Source organism: Equus przewalskii, chromosome 5 (genome assembly GCF_037783145.1).
Source record: "Equus przewalskii isolate Varuska chromosome 5, EquPr2, whole genome shotgun sequence".
In the NCBI taxonomy this organism is placed as follows: domain Eukaryota; kingdom Metazoa; phylum Chordata; class Mammalia; order Perissodactyla; family Equidae; genus Equus; species Equus przewalskii.
The window spans coordinates 20,877,125-20,895,489 of record NC_091835.1 but is presented as its reverse complement, the minus strand read 5'-3'; the positions used below and the strand labels follow the sequence as shown (position 1 = coordinate 20,895,489).

At 44.1% G+C, this 18,365-nt stretch overlaps 1 long non-coding RNA gene across 1 annotated transcript in view; it reads left to right on the top strand.

The window, feature by feature from the left end:
• The window catches only part of LOC103540890 (uncharacterized), a 29,558-nt gene extending 15,623 nt beyond the window's left edge, over positions 1-13,935 (top strand). Inside the window, exons 3-4 of the long non-coding RNA XR_011539858.1 lie at positions 2,629-12,293; positions 12,903-13,935. This is a non-coding gene — a long non-coding RNA (uncharacterized lncRNA). The remainder of the gene's footprint in view (positions 1-2,628; positions 12,294-12,902) is intronic.
• The last annotated feature ends 4,430 nt before the right edge of the window (positions 13,936-18,365 follow it).

The window sequence follows — 18,365 nt, the reverse complement described above, 5'->3', positions numbered from 1 at the left end:
AGTCCAGTGTCTCATCTCCTGTGCATGTTAGTGCTGTGCTCCACTTGGCAAACCCCTTCTAATGGGAGGGTGTTTTGATCACCTGCACATTCAGGATTCTGGGGTAGAGGGGTACCCTAAACAGACATGACCTCTGACCTTGCAGCACTCCCAGCTCACAAGCCAGCCATTAAGACTGATTTCCGGAGAAGCGAAGCTTTGATCCCTTTGATGACCAGTCAACATCTCCCATCTGGGCTGTGCTGGGGAAGAAACAGCTTTACAGATTGTTGTATTTTCATTTCCTCCCAGTTCCTTCCAGGAGATGCAAAAGCTTAATTGCTGAGTGTGTGGGTTTATTTTTCTGTTTTGTGCTGCTATGAGATATTTTAAGATATTCTTTGAGAGGAAAAAAATAATTCCAAGAAAGAACCTTCTGGTGTTGCAAACTCTAGGGTTTTCTTGTGATAAGATGTGGCATGAAGGCATAAAAGAAAAAAAAGATTCTTTGAAAATTTTCATTGTTTCTGGATTTCTCCAAGGAAAGCTCATCCACATGTGTGGTTTTGGGCGTGGAATTGCTCATGTTCACTAATGAGCAACAGGCTGCTTCTGCTTACGGTTCAAGGTCCTTGGAGACTTGACAGGAGGAGCTGAAGGAGCCTTCAAGATCCTGGAGGCTTCCACATCCCGCTCAGGGAGGGAACTAGCCCTGTTTCATGCCAGCTCTGTTTCCCGCCATACTGCCCACCTGTGTGGTGTCCTCCACTCTCCCGATGACAGGCTGAGGTCCTTCTGGACATGGCGGATGTGGCCTTGACCGGGGGTCTGTAGTGTGTCAACTTCCAGGCCAACTTTGGAAACCAAACCTGATTCCTGAGAGCCCGGGGAGTGGGGTTTGTCAGCGGCACACCTCTGATGGGGTAGGCAGCGGAAGGCGGCCCACGCAGCTGTCACGAGGTGTAGCAGCCCCCCCCCCCCTTTCGGACTTGTTCATCCAGCCTGAGCCCCATCTTCATCTACTTCTGTTTAGTCCTTTTATTTTAAAGATCACTTGTTGTACCCATTCTTGTTTACAAATTTAGTTATAGAAAGTAAGAAATGAAAGAAAAACCACTTACCTTCCCAATCTGTCACCTAGTACGTAGCTATTCTTTACAGGTGTAGCCTTCCTGAATTCATCCTAAATTGGCTCAGATCTACTTATATTCATGGGCAGATACATTTATATAAAACAGAGTCATTGTATATATATATACACACACACACACACACAAATATATAAGTATATCTATGTGTGTGTGTTTGGTGTGTGTGTTTGATGTGCCTTGTATGCACAAATATAACTTTTTCAACTTAATATTCATGGACCAATTTCTAGATCAGTATGTGCAGCTTTACCTCATTTTTAATGGCTTCATAGCGTTCTTCTATTCAACTATATAGTAATTTATTCCATCATCCTCTTCTGTTAGAAATGGAGATGCTTTCCCAGTTTTTTTCCTGTATTTTCCCCATTTATTTCCTAGCAATCTAACAATACTGAACATCCTGGAACATATCTGAGCTATTATTTTCATAGGATGGATTCTTGGCAGTGTCATTATGGGGTCAAGGGGTATGTGTTCAGCTATTCTGTTCAAAACAGGGCGGTACTATTCTAAGAATAGACGGTAAGTGGAAGAAAATACACAAAAAAATTATAATATATATGAATTTAATATTGGGAAAATGTGGCATTTCTAAACACTGAAGGAAAGAAGGATAAATTATCAAATAAATATCACTGTTATAGTTAATGATCTATTTGGAAAAATGTAGTTAGATACCCTCCTCAGACAACATGCAAAGCAATCTCCTCTTGGATCAGAGATCTAAATGCTGTAACAACTATGTAAGTATTAGCAGAAAGTGTGGAAGATTTATTTTTCTAATCAAGGAGGGGTAAGGGGTGGGGATGGGGAGCAGAGTTGGGATGCCAACCCAGACGACCTACATGGCTCCTCTCCAGCCAGCAGCCACTCTGGCCATGATGCTCTGGCTCCAGAAAGATGCCAGCCCTTCAGCCCCTCTGGGATCCTCTTCTCTGAGTCCGCTCATCCCCGTCGCCCTACCAAAGGTGTCCTGTGTTCTGAGTCCACCTGGTCCTACAGGAAGAAGCTGGACAATGCTGAGTCCCAGTGTGCAAGCCTTCCATCTTTGCCAGGCTGCTCCTGGACTTTGGCTGGGGCCAAGCCAGCTGGCTTGGGATGAATGGTCCAGGGGTGGGAGGAAAGGGGTCCAGCCAGAGGTAGACTCAGGTCAAGTTGCAACTGGAACCCACATAAGTCTGCTTGAAACAGCCCTGATAAGCTTACCTTCCCCCAAAGACTTTGATGGCTCCCCACTGCCCATACACCACCACCCAAACCTTCCAAGTGGCATTCTAGGTCTTCTGTGACATAGCTGTAACCAGGTGCTCCTACGTCTCCCGCCATGCTCTTTCTCTGGTTGCTATCATATATCCTCCACTTTATTTGTTCATGCCTTAAGTAGTAGAAGCCTATCTTTCCTTCAAACTTATTGCAAATGCCACATCTTCCACGAACCATGGTGCAACCAGATTCCTGTCATCCATAATCATCCCTCGTTCCCCTCTGCCTGCCATAGGTCTTCTTCCGTACCCTCTGTCTGCACTAGGACTCCCATCTTGAGCTTCAGCCTCCTCGCCTTAGCACTCAGCCAAGCCTGGGCATGTCTGCAGGATGCAAGGGGTGAACCTCTCAAGGATCTGTTTCCCTGGGAGATCATGGAGCCTCCTGGCAAGAACTCATCCTGAGGGAAGAGAGCTGAGGCCCATCAAGAGGTCGATGACAATGGGCATGAAGACATCTGGGCATCAGAATCTGTAAAAACATGCACAGCCACATCAGCACTGACCTCATGTGTGAACACCAGCCCCAGGAGCTGGGTGCAGACCTCAGAGGCCTGGTCGTCAGGGTTGGCAGCTCCAGTGGGGACATCCAGGCCATCTAGAGGCATCAGGGACCATGTTGGCAAATGGAAGAAAGCGAACTTGGATCAGCTTAAGCCGAAAGGGAGAATTTATTGACTCACACATCCAGAAAAGCCAGAGGAAGAGTTAGCCTCTGAGAAGCTTGGATCCCAGCTTGCAAATGGTATCCTCAGATGTGGTTTTGTCTCCTTTCTGCTCCTTCTCTGCACTGGGCTCATTCACTTCGACTGCAGTGGGCTTTCCTTGACGCAGCAGGAGATGGGGCCGAAGCTGGCTCCACCTGCCATCCCCCTAGCCCAGTCACCCCGAAGGAACTGCCTTCTCCACCCTTCATACATACATGGCTGGGATTGGCTTGGCAAGGATCCCTGTGCCCACACACGGACTAATCCAGGAGGCCAGCGGGATGGGCCTCCAAGTAGATGGCCCCACCACAAGGCTCTGGGTACAACAGAGGAGGAAGCAGTTTCCCATAAAAAATGAGGATCCTATTACTAGAAGGGGTGGTGGGCAGAGATGCTCCAGACCAAAGTACCGGAGGTTCTCTACCACTGTGTCTCCTGCGGGCCTTGGGAGCAGAGCTGCTCCAGGAACATCCCCACAGAGCTCATCAGGAAAGGAGGACAGTGGTGGATCTCAAGGAGGAGACCGGGGAGACCTAATTTTCAGAACACCCAAGGAGAACCTCGGGGAGGCTCCCAGTGCCATGTGGGAGGAAGCCGCTGAGAGGCGAGCTCTCACAAGACAGGGTCACTCCCTGCTGTGGTTGTTTTAATCCCTGGTTGCAGTGGCCTAAGTAAAACGGGTCATGGTACTTTGTGTTATAGATATGCATGTGAATCTTATATTCTTTACTAAATTCTTGAGTTCCTTGACAGCAGGACCTCTTTCTGCTTCTGCCTCAGTCACCCCAAGAACCTAGCACATCACCCTGTACAAAGTTTGTGCAGAAGGTGTCAATAACGGTGGAAAGAATTAGTTTTTATCCTGATCAAAAGGCCCGACTTCTTCTTATCTGAATCTGTCGGTTTTGGCCCACGTCTGTCCCTAACCCTGAGTCAGCCTCGAATAGCCATGGTGCACGGGTCTCTGTTTACAGTGCTCCTCAGGGGCCCCTACCAAACGTGCCCTCAGTGGAGGTTATAAAAACACAAATGTGAAAAGCCCTCCATCCTCCGACTGTGTCCTCTGGATTTCAGAGATCCTTTTTCAACTGGTCCCCGTGGTATTTCCAGGTGGGGAGGGGAGAGACTGAGGGCTCTGGTGTGACTTGTTCCTATTCCAGATCAGCATCCGGGCAGGTCCAGCATCTGCGTGTTCGGACTTCCAGCCCAGGGCTTGTCTTGACACATTTCACTGCCTGCCAGTGAAGACGACTCTGGGTGAATTACTTCTTTTCGAAGTGGGTGAAGTTTTTGCCAAATAGCTCCTTTCCTTTTGCTGCAAACTATAGCTTGTCTGACGTGTGACTGATTTGCGCCATTATTCAAAGACCTAGACCAATTCCTACAAATTAGAAATGACAAATTGAAATATGCATGTCCTTTGATTTTCATCTCAATGCCTTTGGATTCCCCCAATCAAAGGACCCAAAGCTTCCAGAGCTCTAGGGAAAACCACTTGGTAACCGATCCATGTCATGGGAAAATTGGCTGATGCAAGTTAAAAGAAAGACCATATCCCCCGCTCTCATTTGCTGCAAACTCTGGTGTTTGCCTCCCTCCTTCTCCCCCATCCCTGCCCCCTGCCCCCCGCCTCCCCTCTGTTTCATATCCTATGACTCACAGGACCTGCATCTGAGTCATGAGAGTCCCACAGCGAACGTGCTTGGCCAGTGCCAGGCAGCCTTCTTGTCAGGAGGCGGTTCCCACATATGCTCCTTAAAACGTGCCGGAGCAAGCCTCGGTGCAAGCAGCATTTTCTAATCTCTTGAGAGTCTTGTGTGTTCACAGCCTTTAGAGACCCCCAGAGACCTCAGAAATGCTGTCTCTGAGTTTAAGCTCGCTCTTCCCCAGTGATGACATTCTCACATCCACCCTCTTAGCTTGCGGCAGTGGGGATTTCCTGAAGAGGAACAACTCTGTTGGGGGGAGATTATTCTGGCTTCCACCCCTTAGCAGGGTCTGAGGATGTTATGTCCACGTTTCCAGCCTCAGCCATAAGGAATTCCATGTAAGCTCACAAGCTCCTGGTTTCTGACAAAACCAAAGCTAAGTTGCGTGGTTACTAGAGGGGATTTGCAAAAATCACTCCTGACGTAACGCCCGAGTGCTTGTACCTCCTTGTGATTTAATTTTCTTTTCTTTTCTTTATTTATATTAGAATGTAAGCTTCCTGAGAGCAGGACGCTGGCTGTCTTGCCCAACTCTTTGAATCATGCTCGACTTGTGGTAAGGGCTTGGCAGATATTTGTTTTGTTGACTGACTTGTCAAAATTAATTTTTAAATATTCTGAGCTCAGAAAGGCAATGGAACCTTCTCTCTTGACTTTCCCCATCCTGAGCCACCCATATAATTGCCCCATAATGACTATAAGGATGCTTTTTACATTCCAGACCCAGTGTGACACACTTCACATTGGATTATCTCATTTAACCTGTGTAAAACCCTGTGGTGTTGGCACTGTTATTATTTGCATCTATATCACCAATGAAACTAAGATTCCCAGGTTCTCGTACCAATAAGTGGTTGAGTAGGGGTTTGAACCCAGGTCCTGCTGGCTGCAGAGTCTATGTCCATCCCTAGGTATCTGTCAACAGGTGAAATTTATCGCCCATCTGATGACCTGAAAGAAGTGACTTTTCATTAAAGTTTCAGCAGGGATGAAGGCAAGATTGCTGTGACTTTGACAGTCAATGACAAAGAAACCCATGAGGGTGGCCAACCCAAGACAGATAGTACCTGCCATCTTGTGGAGGGACACACAATCTCTTGAGTGGCTAGACTAGAATGAGAACTCCACAAGGGGCTCACCTGGTGGGATCAGCAAACTGGGCCACACGAGGGTGGGATCTTTGCCCTGAGAGGAGAGGAACACAGGCTGCCCTTCCCCCATGCTGACTGTAGCAGCCGTCTCAGGGGCTCAGGATGCCTCAGTCCAGTCCCGCAGCCTGCACCAGGTGAGGGCTAGACGTGCCCTGCATCCCCATGGTGCTATGTCTTCTGAACCTCATGTGGGCAGTTTCTATGTCTCTTAATTCAACTTAGACAAGGATGGCTTTTTAAAATGAATTTTATCAAAGATGAATATCTATATCTATCTGTCTAGCATATACATATAAACAATACTACACACACACACACACACACCCTGCTGAACCTAGAGTTCTCTGCCCAATATAACTAATGACCAGCAACATCCAGCCATAGAGTGACCAGGCTAGGAACAAAGGCCAACGCTTAGACCAACACTGCTCTTCTCCAGCCCTGACCTGGTTGAAGTAAGGACAAGGTCGTGGCTGATGGACTTGGAGCTCTTGTAACAGGACATTTGCTTTGCTTTTAGGATTTTCACATCTCAGCAAGAAACTTGACTAATTTCTCAGGTATCTGTCCAAAAAGTTTGGCTTGCAGAGGTGTTTCTGATTGGTTCTGTAACGGCCACACTTGATTGTATTCTGCAGTGAACAATGTCTACTCAATTTCCAGTTTGACCATGCTGGGGTACTGGGCTGGGTTATTGGAGAAGAATCTAGAATTGTTAATGCAATTCATGTCTATACTTATATTTTGAAGGAGTGGCTCTCCCTCCTTTGTTCCCACAAGTCTGCATTTCAAGTATCAATAATTAGTTGCTGAACTGATAAGCTCAATGCTTTCTTATAAAAAATGTCAACGTTTAACCATGAAGGCTCTCTTGGCTTACACATATTGTATATATTTTTTCATCATATCGTACAGATTGCAGAAAATCTAATCCCTTCGATTTCGGAGCTGCCTGATAATCATATCCTAATCTTTCTTTCGCTCTGTTTATTCTTGAAGTTCCCAGAAAGATACATTTTGGCCTCAAATATATTTCTACTCAGCCCCAGACTCAAAATCCTGATTGTGTTCTAAGCCAAATTTTTTAATAGAAAGACAAATTGCTGCTTTGTTGATATTTATTTTAACGTTTTAATAAACATCTCCTTTCTCCACTGATATACAAGAGAGAACCAGCTGGCACATAGTGAGCATGTACCACAGGCCAGGCTCCTTTTGTGTGGTTGAAACCAATGCCATCTATATCCTCTTTTGTTTAGCCAAGGTAACTCAATTTTTTCCATCAATAATAATAAACAATGAAACCTCATCTGTTTAGGGAATGGCAAAAATGGACTTTGAATTCAATTATGAGTTATAGTTATTAATCATCTAATTAATTGGCTGAGGAATATTGCTGCCTAGAGCAGTGTAAATTATTTTGAGCAAAGAGTATTTGCTTAATCCGATTTTACAAATCAACTCATGGAAAAATGAATGAATGTGGAGAAGACTCTACACTGGGCATTAGATGGCGGAAACCTGTCCTCGTGTTTAGGGACCTTATAGTCTGCTTGATGAAACATGATGTGGGTTTTCTGAACAAGAGGACAAACCATCGTTCTCATCTAAACAACTACGATGTATATCACCTTGAATCATTTTGAACAATTATACATCTGTAGCTCTATATCTGTCTGTATGTCCACCGTACACGTACATCTAAAATCATTAAGCAGAAATGCTATGTATCCTCATTGCTAAATGAAATTAAAACTTAGCCACATGCCAGAATCCCTGAGGGATTTCTGCAAATGCATTGTGGACAGGACTAGACAGGACGAACCACTGATTGCTGAGAAACACTCCCTGGCTGGAGGTAAATACGCCTTTAAGGAGGTAGGCCGGGCCCTGATGACGCCCACTGGCACCTTCTAATTTAAAAGCACAGGCTCTTGGGAGATGGGCTGTATGGGCACCTGGGGTTCTCTGAAGCCCCCTAATTTGGCTTTGCTTCCCCCCTGCCCAGCAGAGGCCATGAAACTTCACCACGGCCTGGAGCTTGCTCCTAATGGGTTAGCATCTCAGGCAGAGGGCCAGGGATGTGTGTGTGTGTGTGTGTGTGTGTATGTGTAGGCATGTGTGTGAGTGTGTAGGCATGGGCATGTGAGCGTGCAGTCACGTGGGGATGTATGTGTGTAAGTGTATGTGCTCCCACATGCATGCAGTGGGCGTGAGCACTTTCCCTGGAGCTCCCATAAGCATCTCTCTAGGGAGCTGGGCCGGAGCAGAATGAGATGAAGCCCCTGGCTGCCTCCGCTGACCTGTCTGTCTTCACTGACCCCAACCGCCTCCCCGGGTTACCCCAACTCCTAGGCTTCTGGATCCCCAAACTGGCAATCCTCAGCCAATGCTTCTCTTGCTTAGGGTGGCCAGATAAAACACAGGACACCCAGTTCAACTTGAATTTCAGATAAACAACAAGAAGTTTTAAGTAAAAGCATGCCCCTAGTATTCCATAGGACAGGCTTATACCAAAAAAGTTGGTTGCTTATATGGAATTCAAATTTAACTGGGCAACCTGTTTTATTTGCTTGGTTTTTGTTTTTGCTAAACGCTCTACTCGTGCATGGTTGAGAGTGTTAACAGCGTGGATCCTTGGGACAAACTGCTGGGGGTCTAACCCTGACTTCACCATTTACGGCTGCAAAACCCTGGGCAAGGCACCTAGCTTTGCTGGGCCTTGGCTTTCTCATCTGTGAAATGGGAGTCATAATAGCCCCCCCCACCCCCGCCGGTTTTTTTGTTGATTCAAATACCGATAGCGGGAGAAGAGGATGACTATCAAGTTGGTCAAGGCTGATGTTCATTCTGGTGAAGAACGACGAGAACAGATTTGAACCCTAGGGCCAGGGTGAATTACCGCCTGGACCGTTGTATCTTCCTAATGCAGATGCACGTTCAAAATAAGACCAAGGCACAATCATCACGAGGGGCTCATCTGTGGTTTTTTTTTTTCACAACAAAAAAATGGAATTCATGCATTATGATATAAACAGATAAAATCTTCCGACAAGTTGGCAGAATTGTAGCCCCCACACGGGGAAATGTTAATGGGAAAATAGCAGGTGTGGGCTTACCGCGTTGGTTCCCACGCGTGGTCCTGCTGGTTCCTTGGCAGCCACCCTGGAAATCGTGTAAATGACTGACACATCTATTTTCACATGTTTGTCTGCCAAGAATGAGACGAGACTAAAACAATTGGATTTTTTCTGTGCGGGCCTTGGTTGCCCAGTGCTTAGCGGGAATGGAAGGTAGGAAAAGGCGGTGATGGGGAGCCCCTGGGCTGACTCACCTGCCGCGTTGACCAGGCCCCTCTCTCTTTCCAGACCCGGTTATCCCTTGGGCATGCAGATCTTATTGCTAGTTCGTTTCAGATCTCTAAATGTGTGTTTGTAATTTCTGCTGCCTCCTCTATTTCTCCTTCTGCAGTGCACACGAGTGTTTGAAAGCCAGTTTAATGAGTGTTGAGGGCAACGTGATGTTGAAAAGAGGGTTGGCTTCCCACTTGAGTGATGCTCTTGAATAAGGAATGGGCAGAAGCAGCATTCAACTCTTTCATTCCACGACGATTTCTTTCTTTCTTTTTTTTTTTTTGAGGAAGATTAGCCCTGAGCTAACATCTGCTGCCAATCCTCCCCTTTTTGCTGAGGAAGACTGGCCCCAAGCTAACATCTGTGCCCATCTTCCTCTACTTTATATGTGGGACGCCTGATGCAGCATGCCTTGACAAGAGGTATGTAGGTCCACACCCGGGATCTGAACCGGCAAACCCTGGGCCACCAAAGCAGAAGGTGCAAACCTAACCACTGCATCGCCGGGCCGCTTCCACAACAATTTCTTCATCCAGCCTCTGCCATGTACAGTGGCTCCCCAGGTGGGGTAATGGAAGTGAATCAGACTAACACCAGAGGTTCGCATTCTAGTTGGCCGGAAAGAAAACAAACAAGGAAAGAAGCAATGAAATAACAGAGTCAGAGGTTTACATTTTCCCGGGAAAGCCACTGATCCAGGGCTGGGGGCTTGGACGTGACAGGCTGTATTTTAGAAAAATCGAAAAGAAGTTACCTTGCTTGTCAGCCACCTCCACACCGATGCGCTCCTTTCAAAAGCCATCAGGGATTTGTTTCTGATGTGTTATTGTAAAGTAACCAGATTATAATTGTCACGCGCAGCTCATAAAACCAGCCTCAAAGCCGCACGTCACATGGGGAGCCAGTCCAGATTCACTTCCCACCGTGGTTACTGTGGATTTGCATCCACCAACTGAGCTTCCCGTTTCACGTCATCATTCCTTGTTTTATATTTTAGCATTTTTAAGAGAGATTTCTTGTTGTTCAATAAGTGTTATGCTTACTTGAATCTTATTGAGAACACGAATTAGGTATTTTCTTTAAGATTATTCTTGGTCTTCTTTTTGAAGAAAAGTTATTTCAAAGGAAGGCAGGCCCTCTGGGCCTTCTAGAACCTACGGGACTCCTTCTGGGAGAGCACTGAATTGCCGTGGGCTTGGGGATTCTTTAGTCAACTTGTCAGAGCGAGTTCTGTGCTTGACCAGCGTCAACTTACAGACAGGTGTGTGTTCAGCTAGACCCTGCCAGAGAGCACAGAAGATTCTGCCACAGCCCCTCAAGAAGGAACTCCAGGGCAGCCCCAGGGCAGCAGGGAGGGGCAAGCAGGCAACGTCAGAGGTTACCTGTCAGTTCAGAGCCTGGAAGTCCGGGGGCTAGCCCTGACTCAGAGCTTTGTCCTTGGCTTTTGATTCTCCATTCAAACCAGGATTTCAGGCTTTGTCACCATGCCCACCTCTCTGCCTGGTGCAGTGGACTGTACCAGGAGCCCACACCGGCTGGAGGTTCCACAGCTGCCTGTCGTGAGAGGTGGCAGGGCTCATGGCTGCTTAAACTGTCATCACCTCCTGGTCTGTGACAAGGCAACTTTCGTTACTCTCTGGTAATTCAGGGGTGTCGAGGATGGCCACTGGGCTTTCCCCAAGACCTCTAGATTTTCTCTCTTTTCTCCTCCATTCAGTTGTGGACCGCTGCTTTCTCTCTATTGCCCCGAAATGGAACTGGACTTGAGGTGAATCTGGTCACAGATGGAATTAGCGCCATCTTCGTCCTTCTCAACAAATGTTATAAATCTGGGACACTGAGGATTTTTAAGTGTTCAGGGCATCCTGCCAGTTCTTGGGAAATTGAATGTGCATTGGCACAAACAGTGATAACGGTGATCTGGGATCATTCTTTTCTCTTTCGATTTTCTCCTTTTTTAAAAACACTGTGCTTTAATTGTATTGTACGCACTTCGGCAGATCTAGGTCAATTTTATAGAACCATATCCAAGTCACCACCCAGAGCTAACCACTCAAGATTTCGATGCCTATTGTTTTCCATCTATCATTTGTCTATCTGCATTTTCCAAACAGAAATGGACCATACCTTGGTATTGTTTTGTAACTGTAGACAAATCGTTGACAAAGACTTCCTCTAGCAGTGGTTTAATTAGTTCTGACACCATTTTCTTGGTTATTGGGGTATGCTACTGGGGGGGATCAGAATTGGCCACCCCAAAATGTTTCTCTTTGGCTTGATTATTTTTAAGAACAAAAGACTCTGAAACAAACTTTGACCTCCCCCACAACTGCCTAAAAGAATTTAAAATAGGAGGGCCTGTTCCAGGAAGGAGCTGTTACCGTAAGATAACTGTAATGTAATGTACAATGTGTCTCTCAGGTCACAGTGTCTGTAGTTGCCCCATTTACATTTCCATCTCGATGTAAATTGCCTTCCACCCCCTTGAAGTTCCAAACCACCACCCTAACATTCTCCTTTGTCTTTAGCTGAAGATGGTATTTAAGACGAGACCCTCCGCCATTTTGGCGAGTTACTCAGTTTTTCTGGGTCTCACCTATGTATACATGTTATAAAGCTTTGTTTGAATTTCCCCTGTTATTCTGTCTCGTGTCAATCTAATTCGCAGCCCGGCCGGCAGGACCTAGGATGGGTAGAGGAAATGATCTTCCTCCCCTACACTACTCAGTCTTAGATAGGAAGATGGGTTTTTGGGAAGACTGTGAGCCAAAGAGGTAAAGAACATTAGCAGAAAAGAGACACAGCTCCCCATTAGAGGCTGGCCACGCTGTGACGAACTGTTTGCATTGGCTGACATCTCTACCTGTGAGATCCTGTGACCTCACAGCATCCTCAGATTTCCCCCCTCCACGCCCTTGGAGAAACCTCCTCACCTACAGCATTTCCAGGACAAGGAACCATGGCAGGAGGTAGATAATGGGGTAAGTGGATATGCTTGCATTACCCCCTCACTTATTTTTCCTTAAACGTTGAGAATGATATATCAACAAATCTACTGATTTGATATGTATTGAAACCAGTTGATTAAAGTTAGCCAGTGATCCTAAGCCATATTGTCATGTGCTTCTCCATGAATCCTTTCCCCATCTCAAGTATGTTTTACTTGTGAACAAGCCTTAGAAAGTATTGTTTTTAGGGTCAGCTATGGCAGGCTTATAGATTAAAAAGTCAGGCTTCTTGTGGGTCCTGGTCAATTTTCTGCACCTGAACAATCAACCTGGAAAATAGGAGCTGGAGTTGGCATCATAAGGACCAAGAGTGACAGTTGGAAGTGAATAATGAAGTTGCAACATGCTTTTAAGGCTTCCAGGGACCAAGCAGCCCCAGGGCTCTGATAAGTGGTTCACTCTGTCTTTCCTATTGTTAAAAATGTTTCTCATTGTTGAATACCTTTTACTTGTCCAGGCTGAGCCCTTTTCTCTAAATAGTTGAGGGATGAGCTGTCAGTTAAGAAAAATGCTTGATGAGTGAAAGTGCTGTTGCCTGGCTTCACATTTTAAAATATGGTGGCATCACTTGTTTCTAATCAGATTGACAGAAGGAAGGAAAACCTCAGGTGGCTTCCATGCGTAAACTGGATGGGAGATGGTGTGGCACATGGAAGCTCTTGTCCCGCCAAGTCAAGGTTCTTCTGTAAATGCTGTGAGGTGGACTCTGCTCTGCGATAAACACTCCCGCCAGCCATCACCACCATGTGCACCATCCAGTCTGTGCTGTCAATTGCTGTGGATTTGTGTGAAATGGCTTTCTCGATATGGTCCCAGGAAGACCTGTGAGCAGCCCAAAGAAAGCCCTCTGTGCTGGTGGAAAACAAATGAAACAGCCAGTATGTACCCCAAGGAAGGAGGAAGAAATTCCTTGGAGGAGAGAGAGAGGCTGAAGTTGCTTGGAGCTATTGACCAAGAACTTGATCCAAAGACAACTTCATTGCCTCCAGAGTCAGGAGACATAGCTGGATAGAACAAGAACCAAGACGTTCAAGAGTCCCACGGGAGTGAGTCCTGAAGGGCTGCTCTGCCAAAGACCGGAAGTGGAGGAATTGGGATGCAGGTGGAACTGGACAGGACTTCTCAAGGAGCTGGTAATGAGATCTGGGCTCAGACACTTGAATTGGGAGTCATCTCAAATAAGACATGTTTTATTTAGGCAAGGCTGAATAGTGGACATTTTATATGCCCTTCTTATACTTTGTGACTTTACAAACTCTTGAATGAGTTGTAAAATAGTCCATTTCGCCCTATTTAAGACCAGCCTACAGGGTTTCTGTTAAACATGCATTTCTGAAGAAAAAATGGAAGATAAAATAGAAAAGTACCTTAAAGAAAAAAGTTTTTTCTTCTGATTTCTCTCATTGTAGAAAATTTGGAAAATATAAGAAAACAGAAAGAAGAAATATAAAGTAGGCATACATACACCAACCGATGACAATGAATTTTCTATTTTCCAGTGAATTTTAATGTAGTTGTTATCATATTAAAAGTACAGTTTGTATCCTGCATATTTTGCTTCATATTATGGCACATGCATTTTCTTTTGCCATTAAAATCTCTTTGAAAATCACAATTCTTTTTTTCCCCAGTTGTATTGAGAAATAATTGACATTCATCACTGCATAAGTATAAGTTTAAGGCGTACGGCATGATGGTTTGATTTACATATATTGTGACACGATTACAGCAATATGTTCAGCTAACAACCATCTTCTCATATAGACACAATAGAAGAACAGGAAGAAAACAGGAAAGAAATTTTCTCCTTGTGATGAGAACTCTTAGGATTTACTCTCTTGTTAACTTTCCTGTATGTCATACAGCAGTGTTAGCTGTAGTCATCATGTTGTACCTTACATCCACAGTACTTATTTATCTTATAACTGGAAGCTTGTAACTTTTGACCACCTACGTCCAATTCCCCCTCCCTCCATCCTCCACTTCTATTAACCACAAGTCGATCTCTTTTTCTGTGAGTTTGATTTTTTTTTTTTTGGATTCCACATATAAGTGAGACCACACAGCATTTGGTTTTTCTCTGTCTGACTTACTTCCCCTAACATTATGCCTTCAAGGTCCATCCATGTTGTCGCATATGGTAGGATTTCCTCATTTGTTGTGGCCGAATAATATTCTACTGTATACACATACTACATCTTCTTTATCCATTCATCCATTGATGGACACTTAGGTTGTTTCCATGTCTTGGCTGTTGTAAATAATGCTGCTATGAACATGAAGGGGTGCAGGTATCTTTTCTAGTTAGTGGGAAAACACAATTCTTAATAGCTATAAACCATTCCACTCTATTGAGGCACCAAATTGTCTTATGTTTACGTGTGGTTGAACATTTAAGTTATTTCCAATAATTTAGTAACTTAAACAGTTTTGTAATAAACATATTTATGCAGAAGCTTTAAGTATGATAAGGATTATTTCTCTGGAAAAAGTTCCAAGAAGAGTCAAATACTATGAAGTATTTTGAGATTATTCATTTATACTTCCACGAGAATGCCAATTTCCTCCCAGCCATTACTCCCTGCTATCAATAAAAGACTAATTGACCATGTATAGCAATCCTTAAAAGAGTTTAGGATCTGTCTTTACTAGGCAGGTTTTTTATATCAGTTGGAACTTCCGTTCAGATACAGTGAAGGAAATCTGTTTAATAGTGGCTTAGGAGAGCTCATTTCAGACCATGAGAAGATGGAGGGTAGGGCATCCAAAGATATTATGGTAGCTCCACAAAGTCATTGGGGATCCAGGCTGTTTTTGTCTTCCTTCTCTGTCATCTTTGTCATCGTTAGCGTGTATTTTTCAGTCTCATGATTACAAGATGGCCACTGTTCCTCCCCACTCATTGTGCATTCCAGGCAGGTGGAGGGAAAAGGGACTCACCTCACAAAGCTTTGTTTATTACACAAGGTAAGCCCTCCCCAGGGACTTTTGCTTATGTTGCATGACCAGAACTGTGTCATATGGACACTCTTAGCTGCAAAGGAAGCTGAGAAGATGAACGAGACCATTGCCATTCTGAACAGAGTCTGTTGGAATGGAAGAAAAAGCAAGTGTATATTAGGTAGACATTAGTAGCATCTACCACACATATAGTTGTGTTGTGTTAAAAACTCTAACATATTTTTTTTCCAATCCCAGTTAAACAGAAAGAAATGTAAATTTTTTGTAGATGTTTTGAGTAATTGATCTAAAAATATGAATAGCCATTGGTAGGAAGGAGGCAGCTTTGAGTAAATCGAATTTCAAGAATTTTTGGAGGCAGGAGAAGACATGTGAGAAAAGAAAAGAGAAAAGGTATTGTGTAAACACATGGGAGAAATGTGAATACCTAACTGGGAAAAAGTATAAAGCCCAAGACAAGCTCATCCATGTAGGAATGTTGCCCTGTTTATCACTCACTTCCTCTCTTCTCCCGATGAGTTTATTTTTATAAAAAGTGTCCCTTCATTTCTTGGTTTTCTCTCGTTTTCTGTAGATTGAAGTTTCTCGAAAAATTCTGCACTATTGTTTCACCATGTCTAGGATCTAACATAATTTAAAACCACTTGTCTGCAAGAGCGCTATGCATATCCTTAAATACGACCTCATGGAGCTTTTTAAACTGCATTTTTATAGAAATTGAAAAAATTTGCATTATGGACATCATTGAACACAATCTTCTGAAGAGTGGGGTTTTTGCATATTTATAATGGGTATCAGTAGCTGCCAACTGGAGTTGAGGTCTTGTCTCTCCTTCTGTGCTATCTCTAAGTCAACTTTCTAAGGCTGCTCCTCTTCCTCCCTTCCTTTCTTTCTCCCCTCCTTCCTTCCTTCCTCCTTTCCTTCCTTCCTTCCTTCTCTCTCTCTCTTTCTTAACAAAATACCTCTATGTGACTTGATTACCAACTAGCTGAGTAACTTTAAGCAAGTCACTCACCACAACTTTCAAAGTCTGGATTCCGTCAGAAATAAACTAAAAGTTTTGGACCAATCTTTAGTACTCCATTCACTGCAACGATCAACATATATTTATCACAAAAGTCTTGGAATTCTAGGGCTGGGAGAAGCCCCAGAGAGAATCTCTTCATATATGAGCAAACCAGGACCCAGAGAGCAGAACTGGTTTTCCTGCATCACACAAGAAGTCCGTGGCCGAGCTGAGGTCAGAGCACGGGTCTCAGTCAGCCAATATTTGCTTTCGTGAGTATTACGTCCTGGACTTGACTCATTAAGAAACTCAAACTTATTTTAACAACAACAAAATTAAGATGGTTATTAAAATTTCTCATCTCTACCGTGTCCATTATTCAAATAGAAAAAAAAAAATGGTCCTTTTTATCAAGCCACTCAGAATAAACAGAAATTCCATTAGGTTATTTCATCTCTTGTCATATTGTTAGATTTAATATGATTGGATTTAAATATGCATTGGGCATAACATTGTCTCCTACATTGAAATGATGTATAATACATTTTTGAGATCCTCTTGAGTGGTTAGCTAATGTTTAATAACTTTTTTCAAATCAACTCTTGAAACTTTTGAGAGTTTCCACTGGATGTTGGCTTCTTTCAACAACATAGATGGAAAAAAAAGGTAGTTTATGAGTCATGCCATTATGTGTCATCATACATAAAGAATGTGTTTGTGTGTGTTGTTTCACCCTACTTAGGCGTTTTTTCCCTTTCTCTCAGTCTCATCCTGCAAGTGTGGCTTTCTCAGGAAAACAGTAACTCGTTCATCATGCTGCCTCAGCCAGGACTCAAAGTCACCACTGAATCCAGCAAAGTCTTGGAAAACCCACCAATAACCACAGAACACTCTGGGGGAAATTTGTTCAAGGAGCAGCTGGCTCTCATTCCTATGTTCTCAGCTTCTCATCAGTGAAACTCATTCTGTAAGATGGGAGGAGGGAAGCAGACCAGTGGGAGGCTCCAGGAAGCCTGGAACCCAGCAGGGGATGCAGAGGGCCCAGAGCGTGGATGCCTCTGGCTCCCTGCAGAAGCAAATCTTCTATGGACACAACCATCCTCAACGTATACCCTTGCGGTTGCCTCGGGTTACCTGCAGAGGAATATGAATTCAGAATTAATTCCAAAACATGCACAGAAATAAGCCACTAGGAGGGAAAGCAGCAAACAACGAATAAGAGAATTTGTTTTCCAAATAGTTCAGTTATTGGAATTATCATATGCAGACCACAAAGTAACTATTTTTATTTGAAGAAATGAAAGGATAAAAATGACCACAAACAAATAACAGTCAAAATGTCCAGGAATATTTTTTTAAATAATCAAATTTTACAAGTGAAATTATAATTAGTAAAATGAAAAACTCAATGGATGGGTTCCAAGTAGATAAATTGCAGCTAAAAAAGAACTGAAAAGCAGATTTGAAGGAATTAGCCAATATTTAGTACAGAGAAATAAGAAGATAGAAAATGTGAAAAAGAAGTGAAGAAATACAAAGTAGGGAGTGCAAAAGTATAACATGTGTCTAATCAGAATTCCAGAAAACTGAGAATGGAAAAGGAGAAGTATTTGACGAGATAATGGCTCAGAACTTTCCAGAACTGAGACTATGAATCCCCAGTCACAGAAAACACAATGAATCCCAAGCTGGTTAAATAAAAAGAAATCCACACCAGGCCAGATGGTAGTGAAGTTACAGAAAATCTAATGGGAAATAAAAGGTCCTAAAAGCAGCCCAAGAGAGGAAAACGGTGATCTATAAGGAAAAATTAGACTTACAGGAGACTTCTTATTATCTGCAAGGGAAGCCAGAGACATTGGAATGATGCCTTTAAAGCACTGACTTAGGATTGTCAACCCTGGAAAATAACGTTTACAAACAATGGCGGGGGCCAGCCTAGTGGTGTAGTGGTTAAGCTTGTGTGCTCCGCCTCAGCCACCCAGGGTTCGCCAGTTCAGATCCCGGGTGTGGACATACACACCACTCATCAGGCCGTGCTGTGGAGGCATCCCACGCACAAAGTAGAGGAAGACTGG